The sequence below is a fragment of the Peromyscus californicus genome, unplaced genomic scaffold (genome assembly GCF_007827085.1).
Source record: "Peromyscus californicus insignis strain IS unplaced genomic scaffold, ASM782708v3 Scaffold_4__1_contigs__length_199733344, whole genome shotgun sequence".
Taxonomy (NCBI): Eukaryota; Metazoa; Chordata; class Mammalia; order Rodentia; family Cricetidae; genus Peromyscus; species Peromyscus californicus.
In genome coordinates this window covers 185,984,492-186,008,395 of record NW_026294562.1, presented here as the reverse complement: position 1 = coordinate 186,008,395, position 23,904 = coordinate 185,984,492, and the positions used below count along the sequence as shown (strand labels likewise).

At 41.6% G+C, this 23,904-nt stretch overlaps 1 pseudogene; it reads left to right on the top strand.

Moving 5' to 3' along the window:
• Positions 1–539: 539 nt before the first annotated feature.
• On the top strand, positions 540–7,612 carry LOC128124199 (leukocyte immunoglobulin-like receptor subfamily B member 3; annotated as a pseudogene).
• Positions 7,613–23,904: the final 16,292 nt, after the last annotated feature.

The following is a 23,904-nucleotide window of genomic DNA, read 5'->3' as shown; positions in this document are numbered from 1 at the left end:
TGACTGTCCAGGCTGAGACTGTCTCTGTCTAGTCTTGCAAGACTCCTGAAAGTTGCTTGCCTCCTACTCCCATTTCTCAGGTAGTATTATATCCTTCTGAGGTCCTTGGTGCAGTTGAAGACTAGATAGTTGTAATATACTTAGTCATGATAAAAGATAAGTTAGATATGAAACCTTAGACTCACAAATATAGGATAGATAGAATATTCTCTTTAATTTTGCCAAATACAAATAGACTAGATATTATAACTGTAATTCTTACTTGATAACTGTTTTGTTATACGTAATTTTACTATGTGAAAGTTAAAACCTTTCTTTTTGAAAAAAAGAAAAGGGGAGGTGCTGTGGGATATTCTCTGTGCTGTGAATATGTTGCTCTGATTAGTTAATAAATAAAGTGCTGATTGGCCAGTAACCAGGCAGAAAGTATAGGTGGGACAAAGAGAGAGGAGAATTCTGGGGACAGGAAGGCTGAGGAGGGGACACTGCCAGCCACCTCGAGGACAAGCAACATGTAAAGTACCAGTAAGTCATAAGCCATGCGGCAAGGTATAGGTTAATAGAAATGGGTTAATTTAAGATATAAGAACTAGATAGCAAGAAGCCTTACAAGGCCGTACAGTTTATAAGTAATATAAGTCTCTGTGTGCTTCCTTGGTTGAGGGACTGGTGGGTGAGAGAGATTTGTCTTGACCGTGGGTCAGGAAGGACCAGGAAAATTTCAGCTACAATTATCTATGCAAGAATTGATTTCAGAGGGTCTAGTTCCTGGCCTAGAGACAGCACTGTGGAAGTCAAAACCTTGTGTGTGAGGAGAAGGCTCCCCTTACTGCCGGACCAATGAAGTACAACTATGTCATCAGGAGTGCCTGCCTCCAGAAGCCACACTAGTTTCCTGTCCCCCTAGGCAGACTCTGTAGCTCTGCCCATGAGCACAGTTGCAGCCTCCAGGAGCAGATGTAATGATGTTCACCTTCAGAGCTCTGCTGTGCCTGGGTGAGTTGTGAAGATGGGGAGGTGATACAGTGGCCTAGGAACGAGCTTGTCCCACAGCCTAGCACGGGTCCATCAGGAAAACCCAGGGTCTCAGGAGGTTCTGTGGAGGGGAGGACCTGCTCAAACTTCAGGGACAAACTTCTCACTGAGATCTATCTTCCAGGACTGACTCTGTGCCCTGGGACCACAGCGCTCACTGGTGAGTAACTGCAGCTGTCCTGATACGTTATACCTCTATTACCCAGGAGACATGCCTGAGCAATAAGTATAAAAAACAAGACTTGTGAGCTGATCATGCGATTGAATGAAGTGTGATGTGTTTGATACTTTCAATCTGAGAATGGATGTCTTGGGTCCTAGCTTCTCTTTTCCTTGCAGGGACCCTCCCTAAGCCTGTCCTCAGAGCACAACCAGACCTCGTGGTGGTCTCCAAACAGACTAATGTGACCTTCTTGTGTGAGGGTACAACAGGAGCCAAAGAGTACTCTATGTACAAAGAAGGAAGTCAATATACACGGTTCACACAGATTCTCCTAAAGCCTGGGAACAAGGCTGAATTCTCCATCTCAAAAACTGACCAGCACCATGCAGGGAGATATCAATGTCGCTATTGGATCCATGATGGATTGTCTGAGTACAGTGAGTCCTTGGAGCTTGTGGTGACAGGTGAGAGGAAAAAACTTTTGCCATCCTTGGGCTTCACTCTCCAGAAGTGAGTCTGCTCTCAGGGATGCTCTCATTCCTCACAGCCCTGTAGGTTAATGAGGCCTGATACATTAATCCGATTAAAGCATCTTTCTTAGGAGCACAGAGTAAATCTAACTTGTCAGCCCAGCCCAGCCCTGTGGTAACTGAAGGAGGGAACGTCACCCTCCGATGTGCCTCAAGGGATATGACAGGTTCATTCTGACTAAGGAAGGACCACAGAAGCTCTCCTGGTTGCTGGACTCACAGTATAATTCCTCAACTCGACGATTCCAGGCCCTATTCTCTGTGGGCCCTGTGACCTCCAGTCAAAGATGGACATTCCAATGGTATAGCAATGATCTGAGCATTCCACTGGTATGGTCAGAACCTAGTGATCCCCTGGAGCTCCTGTTCTCAGGTAAGGAATCAAAACCTTTCCACAGAGTGATGTTCATATAATGGAAGTGTGGAGGGAGGCCTTGGTGTGTGGTGTATGTGAGGAGACAGGGCTCTTCAGTCCATTGATGCAGATCAGGGGAGACAGAGGAACCAGAAATACAGATTCCAAGCAGAAACTGATAGAAAAACCCAGGAGGCCCAGGAGAGAGTTTAATATTCATGGAGCTTTCTGATTCTTTGTATCAACTTAATTGCCATCTACACGTGGGACCTTCTCTGTGCCACTGTCAACCAGAAGCACCTCCTTCTCTCCTACTTCCTTACAGGTAACCTCCACAAACCCATCATCAAGGCTGAGCCAGGCTCTGTGATTGCCTCCAGGAGTGCCGTGACCATCTGGTGTCAGGGGAGCCTAGATGCAGAAATATATGTTCTGCATAAAGAGGGAAGCCCAGAATCCTGGGGCACACAGACCCCAGAAAAGCCTGAGAACAAGGCCAAGTTCTCCATCCCTTCTGTGACACAGCAACATGGGGGACAATATCGCTGTTACTGTTACAGCTCAGCTGGATGGTCAGAGTGCAGTGACATCCTGGAGATTGTGGTGACAGGTGAGAGGACAGTCAGAGTCTCAGGGTCAGATTCTGGCCTCAGGAGTATTCCCTTCCCACATCCTAGCCCTAGAGAACATTATGGCTGTGTGAGCCCACGTAAAAGGCTCTCTCCTTCTCTCCCAGGAATCCACTGGGACAAACCAAGCCTGTCAGCCCTGACAGGCCCTGTGGCAAACTCAGGAGGAAACATGACTCTCCAGTGTGTTTCATATGTGGCATATGACAGGTTCATTCTCACCAAAGAAGATGAAAATTTCTCCAGCTCTCTGGACTCACAGTATATACGCCACAATAGGCACTACCAAGCCATGTTCTCTATGGGTCCCGTGACCCCAGTACACAGAGGGGCATTCAAATGTTATGGTTACTACAAGGATACCCCACAGTTGTGGTCTGTACCCAGTGACCCCTTGGAAATAGACTTCTCAGGTGAGTCATCCCCATCATTGACCAAACTTTTTTTTCAGACAATGAGCTCCTTGCCACACAATCCTGTTCCATTAGGATTATCAATATGTATATAGCAACTGAACAGAAAGCTTACTGTCTCATCCAGAGCCCCCACAGCTGGGGAGAAACACTGACGTGTTCAGGGCAGGATGCGAAGGAGAGCTGTTTGGTAAAAACCAGTTCCTCAGTTCCTAGCTTGTTACCTTTCCTCTAGGCTTGTCCAAGAAGCCTTTTCTGCTGACTCACCAAGGCCATATCCTAGACCCTGGGAACAGCCTCACCCTGCAGTGTTGCTCTGACATCAACTATGACAGATTTGCCCTATAAAAGGTAGGGGAAGACAAACTCATCCAGCACAGGGGCCAGAGGACACAGGCTGGCCTCTCATTGGCCAACTTCACACTGGGCTCTGTGAACAGCTCTACTGGAGGCCAATACAGATGCTATGGTGCAAACAACCTCTCCTCTGAGTGGTCAGCCTCCAGTAACCCCCTGGACATCCTGATCACAGGTGAGTAACCAAGGAGATTAAAGCAGGTACCTAGCCTCTGCAAGTCACTCATGGGGGATTCCAGGAGGTGATGTCTTGGATGAAGGACAGGGATCTTCTACAGGAACAGGTCCAGAGTTGGGAAGCAAGAGAGGGGCTCAGTCAGAGAAAAGAGAGTCCCAGGTGCTCAGGGCAGACCCAGGTGAGACATCAGATCAAAACAAGGAAGGCAGCCTCTGACCATCTCTGTTCTCTTTAGGACAAATTTCTGCCACACCTTCTCTATCAGTGAAACCTAACTCCACAGTGCACTCAGGAGAGAATGTGACTCTGTGTGTCGGTCAAATGACAACTTGAACACTTTCATTCTGTGCAAGGAGGGAGCAGTTCATCAACCCCAGCGACTAAAATCAAAGTACCAAGATCGGCATTACCAGGCAGAATTCTCCATGAGTGCTGTGACCTCTGCCCTTTCAGGAAGCTACAGGTGCTATGGTTCTCGAAACTCATCACCATACCTGTTGTCATATGCCAGTGCCTCCATGGAGCTCATAGTCTCAGGTGAGGTGGCCCAGAACTGTCAGGCTGACTCACAATTCAAACCTTAAGCGAGCTCTTGACTTGGCAGACAGTAGGAAGGGTTAGTCAGAAGGCAATTTCCCTAGTAGAAAAGTGGATGCTAGTGATGGCCTATCAAGTAATGTCCACTCCATCCTCTATTGCAATCTAGGTTAGGGATAGACAGCATGAGAATCATGGGGAGGTTCCAAGACAGATGTACGACAGTGAGAAGAGTTAGGACTCCTGGGTTAGCATCTAACCATCATCTATTTGTTGTTCTGTTTCCTAGGACCCATTGGAGTCTCCAGCCCACCCCCCTCAAGGCCCATGACATCAGCTGGTAAGTATCAGGGACCTCAGTGCAGGGAGTATGCTCCATCCCCAGGCTGCCTCCCAGCTCTTACCCCAATGAAGTCTTCATTCTCTGCCATTTCCACTTGTGAGTGTGGGAAGCAAACAGGAATCCCAAATGAAACTCCAGAAACAAAGGTCTTAGTTTAGGCTATAGAGGTGGTGTCCAGGGAGAGAGATGATTAGTCTCAGCCTAGTGAATGAGGGGAGAGGGTGAGGTGGAGAGCAGGGAACCCAGACACTCACCTCCCCATCCTGCCATAAAGACTCTGAGAATAAACCTCTCACCTGCATGGAGTCAGGCTCCAGAAAGCTAAATATTCTATTGGAAGGTGGGATCCAGATGGGGAATAGCTAGTTAGAGGCTTGAAATAGCTGTTTCTCGAGATGCTGACTTGGCCAGGCCCTTCCTTTCTGGGATGGCTGCTGTTCCTTTGATTATAAAGGTGAGAATCACTCATCTCCCTACCTGTTGTCAGAAGCCAGTGCCCCTGTGGAGCTCACTGTCTCAGGTGAGGTAACTCTGACTTCTCAGTATGACCTTAAATCCAAACCCTAGGGAAGCTCTTGACTTGGGTGTACTAAAGAAACAGTAGAAAGGGTTAGAAGGAAATGTCCTGGACAGAGAAGTGAATACTACCAGGAGTCCCTCTAGTAATGGCACTCTGTAAGCACTGCAGATGAGACGGAAAAGTATTCTGTCTTTCTGAAGGCAAGGAACAACTCAAAGTAACTCTAAGTGCAGCAGCTTACAGCCCTGCTCCAGGGAAAGGGTTCCCCAAAGTGTCAACTCTACTCCGGCAGTGGAAGCTCCCCCAGAGAAGTTGTTACAGTTCTGCTCAGGTCCCCCAGAGTATAAGAACTCTGCCTTACTAAGGGGATGTTTTCCCCAGGAAAAGTGTTACAGTCTTGCTCTGCTCCTCTCCACTCCCCCAAGCTCTGTCTCTGCTCTGGTGAAAGGTCATCCCCCAATCCTCAATCAAGAGATTTATTGGGAGAGAGGAATCCAGGAGAGTGTCTGCCTCTGCCAGGGTGGAATAAGGCATCAGCAAACTGAGCAGGCACAGGGCTTAACTTATATACGCCTTCTTAGAGGTGGTTTTATTTACGATGAACATTTACATGGTGGACACTGGTCAGATTTCAATCCCCAAGCTTGGACAAGCTCAGAGATTGGCTGGAATTTGTGCTTAGGGATTTTTTTTTTTTAATGCTCAGGGGTTGGTTGGTTTCTGGGCTGAGTTGGACATGGTCAGAGTGGGTTTCTCTAGCCCTGTTTTCAGGGCCAAAGTGTTTGTCTTTCCACAGTCCTCTTTAACCTTGTGACTCTAGTTTGGGGGCCAGGGTTTGTTTTTTTGAATCTGGTTCCAGGGCCAAAGTATGTTTCTTTGGCTCTGGTAAGCCTGTGTTTCTTTGGCTGACCTTTTCCCCTGCACATTGCATGGTCTATTGCATGGTTAGCAGTAGACAGAATGAGGATCTTAGGGAGGTTACAGAAAAGAAGGAGGACAGTGAGCAAAGTGAGCAACCCTGAGTCAGCATCTAAACCTCACCCTCCTCTTGTTCTGTGTCCTCAGACCCATTGGAGCCTCCAGCCCACCACCATCAGTGCCCGTGGCATCAGGTGGTGAGTATCAGCCTAAGGGATGAGGGAGCTAGGGGAAGTTGTGAGTGGTACTCCTGATACTCACCCCTCCATGCTCCATCCCCTGGCTGCCTGGCAGCTCTTAGCCACCAAATCCTTTCTTTGTCACTTCCGCTTGTGACTGTGGGAGGAAAAGTGCAGTGCCAACAGACACCCCAGACTTCCAGGGATTTCACTGGGAAAACAGAAGGTGGTATCAGAGATAGAGGTTCTGTTTTCACCTAGAGGATGGGGCAGCTGATTGAGGTGGAGAGCAGGGATCCCAGACACTTTCCTGCCTACCCTGCTGACAGGGCCCTGGGAACAATGCTCTCACCTGTGTGGTATTAAGCACCATGGGGCCTAATAAAGACTTGGTTGGGAGGTGGGGCCTACAAGGGAAACAGCCATGTATGGTCTCAATTGTTGCTTTGGGAGATGCTGACTTGGATGAGCCTTTCTCTTCCTGGTCCTGCTTCTGCTTCTCTGACTATAAAGGGAAGGAACCTGGCCCACTTATCTATGTTTTTTTTTTTCTCTCCTGTCCTTAGCTTTGGCCTGTCCTGATAGTGGATGCCTCTGGAACCTGAGTCTGTTCTGGGTCTATATCAAGGTCTTGGTTACATGTGAAATAGTGGGCAAAGGCCAACACATGACATTCAGCCTCTTTTGAGCCAGCTCATGAGGCTCAGATCTGCTGCAGAGAACAGGGATGGAAGTCAGAGTCCCTGAGTTCAAAGGCCAGCTCTGCAATTTCCACTCTGTTGATTTGATGAAAGTCAAGTGACTGGATAGCAAAGATAGACTTCCATGTTTCCTGACTGTAAGGATGGATGGTGATGAGTGTAAATACCCAGCATGGGCCTGTCATACATTCTGCATTCAGGTAAGCAGCAACTGTCCTCCCTTTTCATGTCATTTGTGCCTCAGGAGTAGAAATGTACCAGAAGTCTCTGACTGGAGTCTCTGTGGCCTTCCTCCTGTTCCTCTTCATATTCATCTGCGTCCTTCTCTGAAGAAGGCATTTGTGCAAATTCAAGAGTGAAGGTGAGTAGGATGTGGGTGTCCTAGTTCTCAGGAGGTGGTGGATTCCTCTGTGAGTCATCCAAGCAGGGGACCAGGACATCACCCCAGGGAAATCTCACACTGGGGTCAGGAAGCTTAAAACACCTACAGATTTTAAATCAGAAAGTGTATGTTGTCAAAACATGTGTGATATTTACTGTTCTGTGTCCTTTCCATGTTCTGGGACATTTGCTTACTCACCCATGTGTTGTAAATGTCCCTTCCTTGATTCTCTGCACATCCTTGGTGGAAAGGCTTTGCCCCCTCCCAGCTGAGACTCTTCTCTCTCTTCCAGCCCAGAAAGAGACAGAATTGCAACTTACTGCAGGAGCTACAGAGCCAGTATCCGGGGACAGAGGTTCCCCGAAGAAGTAACTCATCACCAAGGACCTAAGCATGCACCTGCATGGCATCCTTTTGAAGCATTAATTAGTATTATCAATAAATTGTTGAATCAAATATCAGTGTAAGAACATGAAAGATCAGAGAAGCAGGGAGTAGCTGCCTGTTGCCTCCTGCTTCTGCTGACCCATCATCCCAAAGGGTCTAGGTCCTCTCCCCATGTTACCTTACCACTTCATATCTCCTTCTGTCTACAATCCTCCAAACCTCTATGGTTACTTTAGGTCAGCTAGTGGCTAGCTCTGCCCTCTGATTCCAAGCAAGATTTATTTGACAGAAACTGCTGTGGGATAATGCTCTTGTACACTGTAAAGATTTGTCACTCAAATTGCTTGAATGAAACACTGAAGTATACGTGGGGCAACGAGACTATGAGAATTCTCAGAAGAGTAGGGCAGAGTCAGGAGTCACCAGCCAGATGCAGAGGAAGCAAGATGAGAATGTTTCACTGAGAAAAGGTACCAAGCCCCGTGTCTAAACATAGATAAGAATTATTGATTAATTTAAGTGTAAGAGCTAGTAGTAATAAGTCTGAGCTAGTATTTCTAGCATTTCTAAGAAATATTAAGCCTTTGAGTCAGTTATTTTGGAAGCAGCAGCTGGGCATTTGTGAGTTGTGGCAGGGCAGGAACTTCTAACTACTTTTGGCATTCCAACATGGGGCCAGAATTTCCATATGAAACCTGACAAAATCTTTAAGAGGATTCTAGACACAGAAGAATGGAATCAAGGACAAGGTGGGCTCTGTATGCTGGTGGTGAGCAGAGCCATGGCTCTTTTGAGAGATGGCTTCTGACTCAGCATTAGCAGCAAGAACCATATGACTCTTTGGAGGCCTTGCTGCTAAACACTTGTGTTTATGATCAGTGGTGGCATGGACCCAGGAACTCCCCAGAGTTGGGAACAATATATGTGGCTCCTGCCAGTACCATTGCCATGAAGCTAACCTCTCAGGAAGCCAAGGAATGGGTCAGAGCCAGCTGCTTGGTCCTAACCATGCCAATTCACAGTTTAAAGGCTAGTGTGATCAGAAAAAGAGAGAGCTATGCAGTCAGATGAAAAAAAAATCTTTAAACAGGTTACAGTGTGTTTAAAGTTATATGTAGGCTTGGGAGAGAAAAGAAAAAGGGTAGAGAAAGTCCTTAAAATGTAAATAGAATAATACAAATATAATAAGACACATAAAGATGGAATATATACAGAGAGGCTTGACAATGCATCTTATTGTGTTGTCGTTGTGTTTTTTGACTGCAGAGAAATGAGCTAGAACTGCTAAGAGACATTCGGGTATAAACGCTGCTTGATTAAATCAACCTATATATTTTGAAAATATATTCATTTCAGAATTTAAGTCAAAAGATATGATATTTGAAGGAGAAGTTTTGTTTTTATTTACACAGAAAATGAGAGGCTGTGGATTCATTCTGGGTTAAAGAAAATAAGTTTTGAACAAGGAAGACTTCCTAAAGAGTCTCTGAAGGGAACAGATGGCCCAGATAATCCAACATTTCAGAGCACTTCTGTTGCAGTTTCCTTTGAATTCTGCATCCAGAGCAGCTTCAAGGATGCTTGCTGAGATGATCCAGCCTCACAGACTACTCCAGTCATGACATGATGATAGTTCTAAATTTTTCTTTGATCCCCATAAGATTACCAGTACCCCAAATAAGCAGGAAATAGTCTAGATAATAATGCCCACACTTGAAAATTTTGATTATGGATTTTAATCTTAGTTTAGGGGATTTGGTTACAAATGGTTATTGGTCATAGTCAATCTCTTTCTAAGAGAAGAAAGGAAGATATGATATAAAAATTATGGGAAAAGGGGTGGATTATGATGATGGGAAAAGGGTAGATTATTAAATCTACTTTAATCCAAAAAATAACTGTTAATTTTACATATTTTATATTGTATAGATTTTAGTATATTGATACAAATCTAAAATTAACTTTGTTATATTGTATGTATTTTTTTACTGTTTAAGGTATTTTTATACAACTCATTTAAGAATGCAATGTGCAGTTCAGAAATATAGATTAATAGTCATGTATAATTATCAAACTTACAGTCATGTTAGGTTTTCTAGTTATACAGAGATATATTTAAGATAGGTAATCTCCAAACACTTTGAAGACCTACAGAATATGATGTTTCATATATTTTAATAACTTAGACTTTTCTTGACAATGAGACGTGTCTGCCCCAGGCAGCACCAATTATTTCAAAGAGGATGATGGGTATTGAAGAAATTCCATATGGAGTTTGTTTTCCTTATGGCAAAAGCTAGCCATATGGAAAAAACTACCCTTGCTTCAATTGCTGACAGTTACTGTCCAAACTGGACCAGCAGGACACAAAGAAAAGTAACTGCCAAACTTTGGAAGACAAGGTAGGAAAGTCCTTCAAAATTCCCTGTTTCACAGAAAAGTCTATCAGTCATGCTAGGCCTGTAGGCCAAAGTTGGATGACCCAACATTGCAGAGGTCTTTAGATGACTGTCCAGGTAGCTTGATGTCCCTGTCATAAGGTAACATTTCATCCTTCTGGAGTCTTTGATGAAGTTGAAAATGAGATAATCATAGTTATAACTTTTCTTAGTTATGATAAAAGATAAATTAGATATAAAACTTTGAACTCACCAAGGTAAGATAGATAATTGAGTGATTTCCATGATTTTGTCAAACACAAATAGACTAAATATTGTAACAATAATTCTTGCTTGATAACTGTTCTGTTTTATGTAATTTTACTGTGTTAAAGTTAAAACCTTCCTTTCTGATTAGACAAAAAAAGGAGAAATGCTGTGGTATAATAATCTTGTACACTGTAGAGATTTGTCACTCAAATTGGTTTAATAAAACATTGATTGGCCAGTAGGCATGCAGGAAATATAGGCAGGGTGACCAGGCTAGGAGAATTCTTGGAAGAGGAAGGATGGAGTCAGGAGTCACCAGACAGACACAGAGGATATAGGATGAGAATGTGGGACTGAGAAAAAGTACCAAGCCATGTGGCTAAACATAGATAAGAATTATGGATTACTTTAAGTGTAAGAGCAAGCAGTAATATGTCTGAGCTGCTGTCTGAGTATTTCTGAGTAATAATAAGCCTCTTAGTCTACTATTTGGGAAGCAGCTGCTGGGTATTGGGGAGATCTGACAGGACAGAAACTTCCACCTACAATATCCCAATCAAAGTATCACACAACATTTCCACCTTTTGGTTTAAATAATAGGAAAGGTTTTAACTAACATAGTAAAACTATATACATTAAGTACAATAACTCTATACAAATATATACAGTCAAGAATTACATCAACAATGTCTAGTCCAGTCCAATTGCATTTAACAAATTGAGAGAAAATACTCCATTATCTATCCTATCTTGGTGAGTCCAAAGTGATGTGCCTCATTATTTTTCTATCCTAACTTGAAGTACCAATCCAAAACTACCTTTTTATATCTCTCAATCTAGTATAATTTACATCTCTTTTGTGAGTGTCATTTCTGAACTTGGTAACAAGGACAACTGTAAATATAACTATATAGTCTTCAACACCATCAGAGACCTGAGAAGATTATAATATTACCTGAGTAAACAGGAATTGCAGAACAAACAACTTCCAAAACTAAGAAATGATAGAAACAGCTGGCTTCCTGGACAGTCAACCAAGGTTCCTCTGTAACATTGGGGTATCCATATTCAGCCTGCAGACAGAGAATATCTGACAGACTTTTCTATGAAGCAGGATTTTTGATGGACCATCCTGCCTTGTCTAGGTAAAGTTTGACAGTCAATTTTTTGGTGTCCTATTAGTGCAATTTGGACAGTATACTCTCAACAGTGGAGGTAAGGGAGTTTCTTGACCAGTGACTAACTTTTGGCACAAAGAAAGTAAACTCTATTTGAAGTTTCTTTGTTGCCCATGATCTTCTCTGAAGTAGATTGGTGCTGCCAGGAGCAGACATGTCTCATTGTCGTAAAAAAAGAAACTTATGATATTAAAACATCTTAAAGGCCACAGTTTGTATGTCTCTGAAGTGTTTGAAGACCACCTCTCTATCTAAAATATATCTTTGTTTGACCTTAAAGACATATTTAACATGACTACAAGTTTGATTGTAATAGGTGACTATTAACCTACATTTCTTTATTAGCCTAAATATTTCATAATAACAACTTCTAAGGCCTACAAATTTATATTATATAATTAAATGAGCTGCATAGGTACAATACCTTGAAAAAGATTAGAAATATATGTACAGTATGTTCTAACAAAAATAACCTTAAATTTGTATCAATATACAACAATATCTTAAACAAGAATAGAAAAATACAGTATAATAAAAATAACCTCAAATTTGAATCAATATACAAAAATGTATATTGTAAAATGTAAAATATTTAAAAATAGTAGTTGCTTTTTTAGTTTAAAAGTAGATTCAATAATATACTATTTTATTCTATCATTTCTATTCCCTCCCTTTTTTCCAGAGCAAGATACCTGAATCTAATCTCCTTTGTTCAGCTTTTTTCCTGACCATTACCAATAACAACTTGTAACTAACCCCCAAATGATGGCATACATCCATAAACCACAGAATGACCAAAAACTGCCCACATCTTGGTAATATGGGTATCATGTTCTCAAAATTGCTTCCTGTAGTCTGGGGATGACCATATATTTAGGGGACCCTGAAATAAATTGTGATAATTGTCAAATTATGGAAGAGCTAGCTGTATCATGTGTTGTCCAGGCTCTGTATAAAGCGAATGTGCAGAACTTGTCTCAAGTCCTGTCTAGCATAGTCTGGGAGGCTGGACCATCTCAGCTAGCCACCTTCAAATGTCCTGGGAAGTTTGAAATCCAAAGCTGATCTTTGGGTAGTGTTTATCAGTTTACCAGAGTTACCAAAATCCAGGTGGAATTGTCATAGTGGGGGCCCATCTTCGTTTTGGAGACTTCAAATGTCACTGTTAAGCATAGGCATGGTTCACAACAGAAAACTTAAACATTTTAAATGTCATGTACAGCAGTTCTCAAAGTAGTTAAAGGACCATAATTTGTTATGTACATCCAGAGCACAAAAACTTAATTCCTAGTTACCTGTTAGAGAGTCAAACCCAAAACAATACCCAGAAAGTTAGATGAAGCCCTTTTCTGGAATTAGTTACTACTCTATATGACCATAAATATCATGATAAAAAGTTAATATATATATTAATATTATGAATTTTGAGATAATATTTATACCTTAAGAAAAGTTTTAAAGAGTCAAAATAAAATCAAATAATTAGGAGACTAGTGAAAATAGAATAGTCCCTTAATTTTGGTTTTCTTCTGTCCAATATTAGTTAGCTCTTCTGACATGAGATATAGATTTTGATTTTCATTTAACAAACATGCTTAGGTTTAGAGAAGGAGAAAGCCATGCTCCAACTCCAAAGCCAGCTTTAATTTTTAATAGAACTAGGACTACGTAAAGACCATTAGTATTATATGTGTGTAGAGAACAGCAGAAAAAGCATTTGGGAAGATATATAAAATTTTATCCTGTTAGAAATGTGATATAGCATGAGGCTAATTTACTCTTTTTCTTGGGAAAATTTCTCTGGTTGATTCCTCCTTTTCTTCAGATGTCTCATTTGTCCAGTAGGCTTCCAGATCCTTAGTTGAATGCCTTCATTATCCTGGAAAGACAAAAAAAACCTGCTGCAAATCTAACTTTGGGGAGTTTCCCTTTTGTCAAGTGATATCTGATCAAATGAAAGCATTTGTTGGTCTTATCAGTTAATTTAGACTGTTTGGTCTTCCTGTTCAAAGAATTATTACCCCTTCTAGTCAAGAGGTCACTCTTGTTCAAATCTAATCTTTATCAATTTGGATGGTATCCATAGCTTTTCTTCTCCTGTGGAAACAAAAGCAAAACATCTTCCCTAATGTAACACATATCCTGGTTTCCATTCTGAGGTCAACACATCTTTAAAGGATTCATGCTGATATAATTCAATAGTTTTTTTCTATTATCCAACGTCCTTTTGCAACTGTCATTCCTTTCTCATTAGCATTTAAAAATTTTAAAGTTAATAAAGCATTATGCATTGTGTTTCTGGGGGTCTTTAAAAGCATATCTTCAAGAGTTCAATCAGATTTTTCTATAATTGCTTGCCTTGTAAGATTTTGTAATATAAATGTAATATCCTTTATGTTGTAATATGCTAAAAACTTTCATTCCATTTAATGATATGCTGGAGGATTATCAGTCTTAAATTGTACAGGTATACCCATAATGGCCATGATTTCTAATAGATGTGTAATTACAGAATCAATCTTTTCAGAAATCAAAGAAGTTGCCCATTGAAATCCTGAATACGTATCTATGGGATGGTGTACATATTTTAATTTTCCAAACCCTGCAAAATTAAACACATCCATTTGCCAAATTTCATTTTTTAAATTACCCTTTGGGTTACTTCCATCAGATAATGGAGTTTGGTTATACAAAGAACAAACAGAACAATTCCTTATACTTTTTTTGGCTTGTTGCCAAGTGATGGAAAAATCTTTTTTTCTTTTATCTTTTTTTCTTTTTTTAAAATTTTTATTTTTATTTTGCAATACAATTCAGTTCTATATATTAGCCATGGATTCCCTTGTTCTTCCCCCTCCTGCCCCCCTCACCTGCCCCTAGCCCACCTCCCATTCTCACCTCCTCCAGGGCAAAGCCTCCCCGGCAGACTGAGATCAACCTGGTAGACTCAGTCCAGGTAGATCCAGTCCCCTCCTCCCAGGCCGAGCCAAACGATCCTACATAGGTCCCAGGTTTCAAACAGCCAACTCATGCAATGAGCACAGGACCCGGTCCCACTGCCTGGATGCCTCCCAAACAGACCAAGCCAATCAACTGTCTCACCCATTCAGAGGGCCTGATCCAGTTGGGGACCCCTCAGCCATTGGTTCATAGTTCATGTGTTTCCATTTGTTTGGCTATTTGTCTGTGCTTTATCCAACCTTGGTCTCAACAATTCTCGCTCAAATAAACCCTCCTCATTCTCGCTAATTGAACTCCGAGATCCACCCGGGGCCTAGCCATGGATCTCTGCACCCAGATCCCTCAGTAGTTGGATGGGGTTTCTAGCATGACAATTAGGGTGTTTGGCCAGCCCATCACCAGAGTAGGTCAGTTCGGGCTGTATCTCCACCATTTCCAGCAATCTGTTGTGAGAGTATCTTTGTGGATTTCGGTGGGCCTCTCCAAACACTTTGCTTCTTCCTATTCTCATGTGGTCTTCACTTACCATGGTCTCCTATTCCTTGTTCTTCCTCTCTGTTGTTGATCCAGCTGGGATCTCCCGCTCCCCCAAGCTCTCTTTCCCTCGACCCTCGCCCTTCATTACCCCCACTCGTGTCCAGGCGGTTCATGTCGCTCTCTTCCATTTCTCCATCATTGGGCGATCCCCGTGTCTTTCTTGGGGTCCTGTTTTCCAGGTAGCCTCCCTGGTGACATGAGTAGTAGTCCATTCGTCCTTGTTCCACATCTAGTATCCTCCTATGAGTGAGTACATATCATGTTTGTCTTTCTGAGTCTGGGTTACCTCACTCAGGATGATTTTTTCTAGATCCATCCATTTGTCTGCAAACCTCATGTCGTCATTTTTTTTCTACTGAGTAGTATTCCATTGTGTATATGTACCACATTTTGTTTATCCATTCTTCAGTTGAAGGGCATCTAGGTTGTTTCCATGTTCTGGCTATTACAAACAATGTGGATATGAACATAGCTGAACAAGTGCTCTTGTGGTGTGGTTGAGCATTCCTTGGGTATACGCCCAAGAGTGGTATAGGTGGACCTTGGGGGAGATGGATTCCCAATTTTCCAAGAAAGCACCATATTGATTTCCAAAGGGGTTGTACAAGCTTGCATTCCCACCAGCAGTGGAGGAGAGTTCCCCTAGCTCCACATCCTCTCCAGCATAAGGTGTCTTCAGTGTTTTTGATCTTAGCCATTCTGACAGACGTAAGGTGGTATCTCAGAGTTGTTTTGATTTGCATTTCCCTGATGATTAGGGACGTTGAACAATTCCTTAAATGTCTTTCAGCCATTTGAGTTTCCTCTGTTGAGAATTCTCTGTTTAGTTCTATAGCCCATTTCTTTTTTTTTTTTAATTTATTTTAATTTATTTTGCAATACAATTCAGTTCTACATATCGGTCACGGATTCCCTTGTTCTCCCCCCCTCCCGTCCCCCTCACCTTCCCCCCAACGCACCCCCCCCCATTCCCATCTCCTCCAGGACAAAGCCTTCCCCACAGACTGAGGTCAACCTGGTAGACTCAGTCCAGGTAGGTCTAGTCCCCTCCTCCCAGACCAAGCCAAACAATCCTGCATAGGCCCCAGGTTTCAAACAGCCAACTCATGCAATGAGCACAAGATCTGGTCCCACTGCCTGGATGCCTCCCAAACAGATCAAGCCAATCAACTGTCTCACCCATTCGGAGGGCCTGATCCAGTGGGGACCCCTCAGCCATTGGTTCATAGTTCATGTGTTTCCATTCATTTGGCTATTTGTCCCTGTGCTTTATCCAACCTTGGTCTCAACAATTCTCGCTCATATAAACCCTCCTCATTCTCGTTGATTGGACTCCCAGAGATCCACCCAGGGCCTAGTCATGGATCTCTGCATCCAGATCCCTCAGTAGTTGGATGAGGTTTCTAGCACAACAATTAGGGTGTTTGGCCATCCCATCACCAGAGTAGGTCAGTTCGTATAGCCCATTTCTTAAATGGACTGTTGGGCATTTTGATGTCTAATTTCTTGAGTTCCTTATATATTTTGGATATCAGTCCTTTGTCAGATGTGGGGTTGGTGAAGATCTTTTCCCATTCTGTAGGCTGTTGCTTTGCCTTGTTGACCGTATCCTTTGCTCTACAAAAGCTTCTCAGTTTCAAGAGGTCCCATTGATTGATTGTTTCTCTCAGTGTCTGTGCTACTGGTGTTATATTTAGGAAGTGATCTTCTATGCCAATGTGTTCAAGACTACTTCCTACTTTCTCTTCTAGCAGGTTCAGAGTAGCTGGATTTATGTTGAGGTCCTTGATCTACTTGGACTTTAGTTTTGTGCACTGTGATAGATATGGATCTATTTGCAGCCTTCTACATGTTTATATCCAGTTATGCCAGCACCATTTGTTGAAGATGCTTTCTTTTTTCCATTGTGCACTTTTGGCTTCTTTGTCAAAAATTATATGTTCATAGGTGTGCGGATTAATGTCAGGGTCTCCAATTCGACTCCATTGGTCCACATGTCGGTTTTTATGCCAGTACCAAGCTGTTTTTATTACTGTAGCTCTATAGTAGAGCTTGAAGTCAGGGATCGTGATGCCTCCAGAGGTTGTGTTGTTGTACAGGATTCTTTTGGCTATCCTGGGTTTTTTGTTTTTCCATATGAAGTTGAGTATTGTTCTTTCCAGGTCTGTGAAGAATTGTGTTGGTATTTTGATGGGGATTGCATTGAATCTGTAGATTGCTTTTGGTAAGATTGCCATTTTTACTATGTTAGTCCTGCCTATCCATGAGCATGGGAGATGTTTCCATTTTCTGATATCTTCTTCAATTTCTTTTTTCAGGGACTTAAAGTTCTTGTCATATAGGACCATCCTGTGCTTGGTTAGTGTTACCCCAAGTTATTTTATGTCATTTGTGGCTATTGTAAAGGGTGATGTATCTCTGATTTCCATCTCAGCTTCTTTGCCCATTGTATATAGGAGGGGTACTGATTTTTTTTAGTTGATCTTGTATCCTGCTATGTTGCTGAAGGTGTTTATAAGCTGTATCAGTTCCTTGGTTGAATCTTTGGGGTCACTCAAGTATACTATAATGTCATCTGCAAATAGGGAAAGCTTGACTTCTTTCTTTCCAATCTGTATCCTCTTAATCTCCTTATGTTGTCTTATTGTTCTGGCTAGAATTTCAAGTACTATATTGAATAAGTATGGGGAGAGCGGACAGCCTTGCCTCGTTCCTGATTTTAGTGGAATTGCTTTGAGTTTCTCTCCATTTAATTTGATGTTGGCTGTTGGCTTGCTGTAAATTGCCTTTATTATGTTTAGGTATGTTCCCTGTATTCCTGATCACTCCAAGACCTTTATTATGAAGGGGTTTTGGATTTTGTCAAATGCCTTTTCTGCATCTAGGGAGATGATCATGTGGTTTTTTTCTTTGTGTTTGTTTATATGGTGTATTACATTGACGGACTTTCATATGTTGAACCACCCTTGCATCCCTGGAATGAAGCCTACTTGATCATGGTGGATAATTCTTTTGATGTGTTCTTGGAGTCTGTTTGCCAGGATTTAATTAAGTATTTTTGCATCAATGTTCATGAGGGAGATCGGTCTGTAGTTCTCTTTCTTTGTTGTATCCTTCTTTTGTTTAGGAATCAGGGTAATTGTAGCCTCATAGAAGGAGTTTGGTAATGTTACTTCTGTTTCTATTGTGTGGAACAATTTAGAGAGTATTGGTATTAACTCTTCTTTGAAGATCTGGTAGAATTCTGCGCTGAAACCATCTGGTCCTGGGCTTTTTTTGGTTGGAAGATTTTTAATGACTGTTTCTATTTCCTTAGGGGTTATTGGACTATTTAAATAGTTTATCTGGTCTTGATTTAACTTAGGTATGTGGTACCTATCCAGAAAGTTACCCATTTTTTTTAGGTTTTCCAGTTTTGTGGAGTAGAGGTTTTTGAAGTATGACCTGATGATTCAATGGATTTCCTCAAAAATGTCTGTTGTTATGTCCCCCTTTTCATTTCTGATTTTGTTAATTTGCATGCTCTCTCTCTGTGTCTTTTGGTTAGTTTGGATAAGGGCTTGTCTATCTTGTTGATTTTCTCAAAGAACCAACTCTTCATTTCTTTAATTTTTTGTATTGTTCTCTTTGATTCTATTTTATTGACTTCAGCGCTCAATTTGATGATTTCCTGGCATCTATTCTTCCTGGGAGACTTTGCTTCTTCTTGTTCTAGAGCTTTCAGGTGTGCTGTTAAGTCACTAGTGTGAGATTTCTCCAGCTTCTTTGTGTGGGCATTTAGTGCTATGAATTTCCTTCTTAGTACTGCTTTCATAGTGTCCCATAAGTTTGGGTATGTGGTGTCTTCATTTTCGTTGATCTCTAGGAAGTCTTTAATATCTTTCTTTATTTCTTCCTTAACCCATTGGTGATTCAGTTGAGCATTATTCAGTTTCCATGAGATTGTAGGTTTTCTGTAGTTTTTGTTGTTGTTGAAATCTAACTTTAAACCATGATGGTCTGATAGAATGCAGGAGGTTATTCCAATTTTTTTGTATCTGTTGAGATTTGCTGTGTGGCCAAGTATGTGGTCAATTTTAGAGAAGGTTCCATGGGGTGCTGAGAAGAAGGTATATTCTTTTTTGTTAGGATGGAATGTTCTGTAGCTATCAATTAAGTCCATTTGAGTCATGACATCAGTTAAGTCCTTTATTTCTCTGTTAAGTTTCAATTTGGGAGATCTGTCCAGTGGTGAAAGTGGGGTATTGAAGTCTCCCACTGTCAATGTGTGGGGTTTTATATGTGGTTTAAGCTTTAGTAAAGTTTCTTTTACATATGTGGGTGCCCTTGTGTTTGGGGCATAAATGTTCAGAATTGAAACTTCATCTTGGTGGATCTTTCCTGTGATGAGTATGTAATGTCCTTCTTGATCTCTTTTGATTGATTTTAGTTTGAAGTCTATTTACTGGATATCAGGATGGCTACACCTTGTTTTTTAAGACTGTTTGATTGGAAAGTTTTTTCTCAGCCTTTTATTCTTAGGTAGTGTCTACCTTTGAATTTGAGATGTGTTTCTTGTATGCAGCAGAAAGATGGGTCCTGCTTTCGTATCCATTCTGTAAGCCTATGTCTTTTTATAGGTGAATTAAGTCCATTGATATTAAGGGATATTAATGACCAGTGATTGTTCATTCCTGTTATTTTTTGGTGGTAGTGTGTGTGTGTGTACTTCTCTTCTTTGGGGTTTACTGCTGTGGTGTTATCTATTGTCTGTGTTTTCGAGGGTGCATCTGACTTCCTTAGGTTGGAATTTTCCTTCTAGTGCTTTCTGTAGGACTGGGTTTGTGGGTAAGTATTTTTTAAATCTGGCTTTGTCTTGGAATGTCTTGTTCACTCCTTCTATGATGATTGAAACTTTTGCTGGGTATATTAGTCTAAGCAGGCATCCATGGTCTCTTAGTGTCTGTATTACATCTATCCAGGTCCTTCTGGCTTTCAAAGTCTCCATTGAGAAATGGGGCGTTATTCTGATGGGTTTGCCTTTATAAGACACTTGGCCTTTTTCCTTTGCTGCTCTTAATATTTTTTCTTTATTCTGTATGTTTACTTGTTTAATTATTATGTGGCGAGGGAACTTTTTTTTGGGTCTAGTCTGTATGGTGTTCTATAGGCTTCTTGTATCTTCATAGGCATTTCCTTCTTTAAGTTGGGAAAGTTTTCTTCTATGATCTTTTGAATATATTTTCTGTGTCTTTGAGTTGGTCCTCTTCTCCTTCCTCTATCCCTATTATTTGTAGGTTTGGTCTTTTCATGGTGTCTCAAATTTCTTGGACATTTTGGGTCATGACTTTGTTGGCTTTCGTGTTTTCTTTGACTGATTAATCTATTTCTTCTACCGTATCTTCAACACCAGCGATCCTCTCTTTCATCTCTTGCATTCTGTTGGTTATACTTGCATCTGAAGTTCCAGATCGTTTACTCAGATTTTCTATTCCAAGCATTCCCTCTGCTTGTGTCTTCTTCATTGTTTCTGTTTCCCTTTTCAGGTCTTGGACTATTTTCTTCATCTGTTTCATTGTTTTTTCATGATTTTCTTTCAGTGCTTTATTGTTTTCTTCCAGGGCTTTATTGTTTTCTTCTGCTTTATTTGTCCTTTCCTCTAGTTTTTTATAGCATTCTTCCCAATTTTTGTTTGTCTCTTCTTCAATTTCATTTGTGATTTCTTCTATATAAGCCTCTACCTTCTTCATGATGTTATTCATAAGGCTGTTTTCTTCTGCTTCTTCCATTTTTTGATGTTCAGGTCTAGGTGTTGGAGGAGGGCTAAGATCTGGTGATGCTGTATTGCACTTCATTTTGTTGTATGTACTTCTGCCTTGACATCTGCCCATCTCCTTGTGAAATTGTTCTTGGTCTTATCAGCACACTTGGTCCAGACAGAGCTGACAGATTCAGGAAGCTTCTCTCTCTTGTCCAGATGGGAGGTCCAGGGCAGGATGGGAGCTTTTGTCCAGATGGGAGGTCCAGGGCGAAATGGGAGCTGGGGGCTGGTCTCTAAGTCTCAGGAAGTGGCTGGGGTCTCAGGTGGATGGGCTTGGGGCAGGGCATGGAGATTGCAGGGTTTGCCTGGGGTCTTGGAGAAGGGGAGCCTTCCCAGTGGAGGTGGAGGGGATTCTGCCTGATGGTCAGAACCTGGAGCCAAGTTGGGCAGTACAACTTTTAGGTGGTGTTGCTGTAGTCATCCAAAACCTTCAGGCCTTATGCTTCTTCAACCTTCTCTTTTATACTGATCCAACACTAGGAATGTGCCACATGAGGAAAATTCTCTAACTCAGTAGTATGTTAAATAATGGGCCAGGGCACACACATATTCTGAGAATGAGATAGATGTAAGTAAGTATTTCCCACTTTGCTCCTGAGACCAAAAACCAACAAACAAAAATCCATGATTGCTTCTTGCATGTCTCTCCATATGTGTAATTTATTAAATCAGAAAAATAATAAGTTTGTAGAGTAGTCTCTTGAATGCTCATACACCTGGGTTTGATCCCCAGCTCTGCTTAAATCTGATATGGTGGCTCATTTATCTGAATTCAGCACTCACTAGGTGGATGTAAGAAGATTAAGAGTTTAAGGCCATTATGCAGTGACTTTCATGTTACCCCAAGGTATATTGGGTCATTTCTCACAAATCAAAGGAAAAGTTTCCTAGAGTATGTGGTAAACATGATTAAGTGCATTTTATGCATGTATTTATCTTTAGAGAATAAATGAACAATATATTTACCATAAAGCTTCCATACTGGGAATATATCCCAGGCAGTTAATTATATTCATTTCTAAGGGGTCAATCTAACCCAACCCCTGTATTTTATGTACCTCTGTGATTAGTCATGCCCAGTGTGCTACATGGCTATGGCGTCTCTTTCCTATTATTTTCATGGCTAGCTATTTTCCCTGACCTGATAATATATTATAGGTCTGGAAATGTGAATGTGCAGGACATTCAATGCTGTGAGTTCAGTCACATCCTCCTCCCCAGAGGCATGAGTCTCAGCAGGAAAAGGTGCTGTGCTCTCTTTGCCTCAGATGAATCACAGGCACAGTTGGTATTTATTAGTAATGTCTGAAGCAGATTGGTTAGATGTAGAGACATGGTAGAGGCATAATATTTGTGGTGGATATGAACTCTTCAGTACATTAGGCCATTCTTGTTCTCCAATCTGAACCTAAGGATGAAAATCAATTGAAATCCACACACCAAAGTCACAGAACACATAGTGAGATGGACTCTGCTGGGATATTCCTGCAATCCCATGTGTCCATCAGAGTTTTTCAAACTGAGTACCCCTCATGTTTCTTCTCAGGAACAGTATTCTTGTGGAATGTAGGGGGAGTTTCTGTCCAAATCAACCTCACCTTGGACAGGATATATATGGCAGTGTCTTGAATGGGAATTTTGTGTGTGACTTCCTTGGCATCCACACTGTATTCAGGTTTTCATTGGTTTGGTCAGTGATTGGATTCTCTTTTTCCAAGTGGGTGCAAATGTTCATTACAATTGTTTGATCAAATTTTGTTTCTTTATCTATTTGAGGAGACATGTTTCCATTTAATTCTGTGAATGCAACACAGAACAAAAACATATATGAGAGAGAGAGAGAGAGAGAGAGAGAGAGAGAGAGAGAGAGAGAGAGAGAGAGAGGAGAGTTTAATGTTTTCCATTCTTTTTTGAAATTGTTTATTTATAGTTAATGTATGTTTGTTCTGCATGTATATCTGCTTGCCAAAAGAGGGCATCAAAACCTATTATAGATTGTTGTAAGCCTGAACTCAGGACCTCTGGAAGAGCAGCAAGTGTTCTTACCACCTCAGCCATGCCTTCAGCCTCAGTGTGTTCCATTCTTAAAACAACCGTGACTTATGGTGTAAATCATTGGTGATCATGTATATCATTCCTCTTCCATTCCAGGGTGAATTACCTGCTAATATTCAGATCAGGGTATTGTGTTTATCCTGGGAAAGGTAGAAAATGTCCATTCAGCTCCCTAACTGATGAAACAATTCCTGTGCTCTCTTAAGTACACCATGGGAACGGGCTGCATTGACAGAGAAGGCTTTATTGAGAGCTGTTTGAGAAAGAAGGCTGGGAAATGAACTTCCTACTTTGTTATCAGCTGAAATCTCAGCATGGCCTGAATCTGAGAACTTGTACTTCTGTGTTTCCTCTCAATTATCCACACCCATCACACTGCTATACAACCTCTCTCCATCCGGGACTCAATACTTTCTAATGTCATCTCCTCCTGGAATCTGCCAGTAGCACCAGTGTCATCTCTAAGTCTCTGACTAGACTTGGTGGACTCCTTGCCTGTGACAGATTTTTCAGCAGCTCTTTCATGAAGGGCACTGTGTGTACCACAGATTTTTCATTCTCCCCCTGAACTGCTCACTGATGTCAACAGGAAGTAATCCTGAGGGATTCTAGTCTAGAGAATTTGACTAGGGAACATGAGGAGATATGTTTCTTCATCTTTGGACATAGTTAACCCTTCATAGCTGACATCAGGAAGACATTTGAACACCTACCAGTCTCTCAAGAACCCAGGGCAGATTCAGTCTGGATCTCTAGCAGTGAATTCCTGGATAACACTGATGGGATGATTAGCCATGGGCAGTAGGTTGAATCTTCCACTATACCTGACCACTTTCACCTTCTGATACAAAGATCCCTCCCTCTCATATACTGATAAAGGATAATTCAGCTCCATTCAATAACATTTCATCTGTGACTCCCATCTTCATGTCTTGACATAATTAGATCAGGTTTAGGACTTTCTCACATGTGACTAGGAGCTATACAGTGTTACTGGGCTATGACTAGACTTGTATATTTTTATTACAGTAGATAGAGCATGTGCCTGTGCCCATGTGGGTCAACATTTGGTACCTAGGATGAATATGCTAAGTGTCT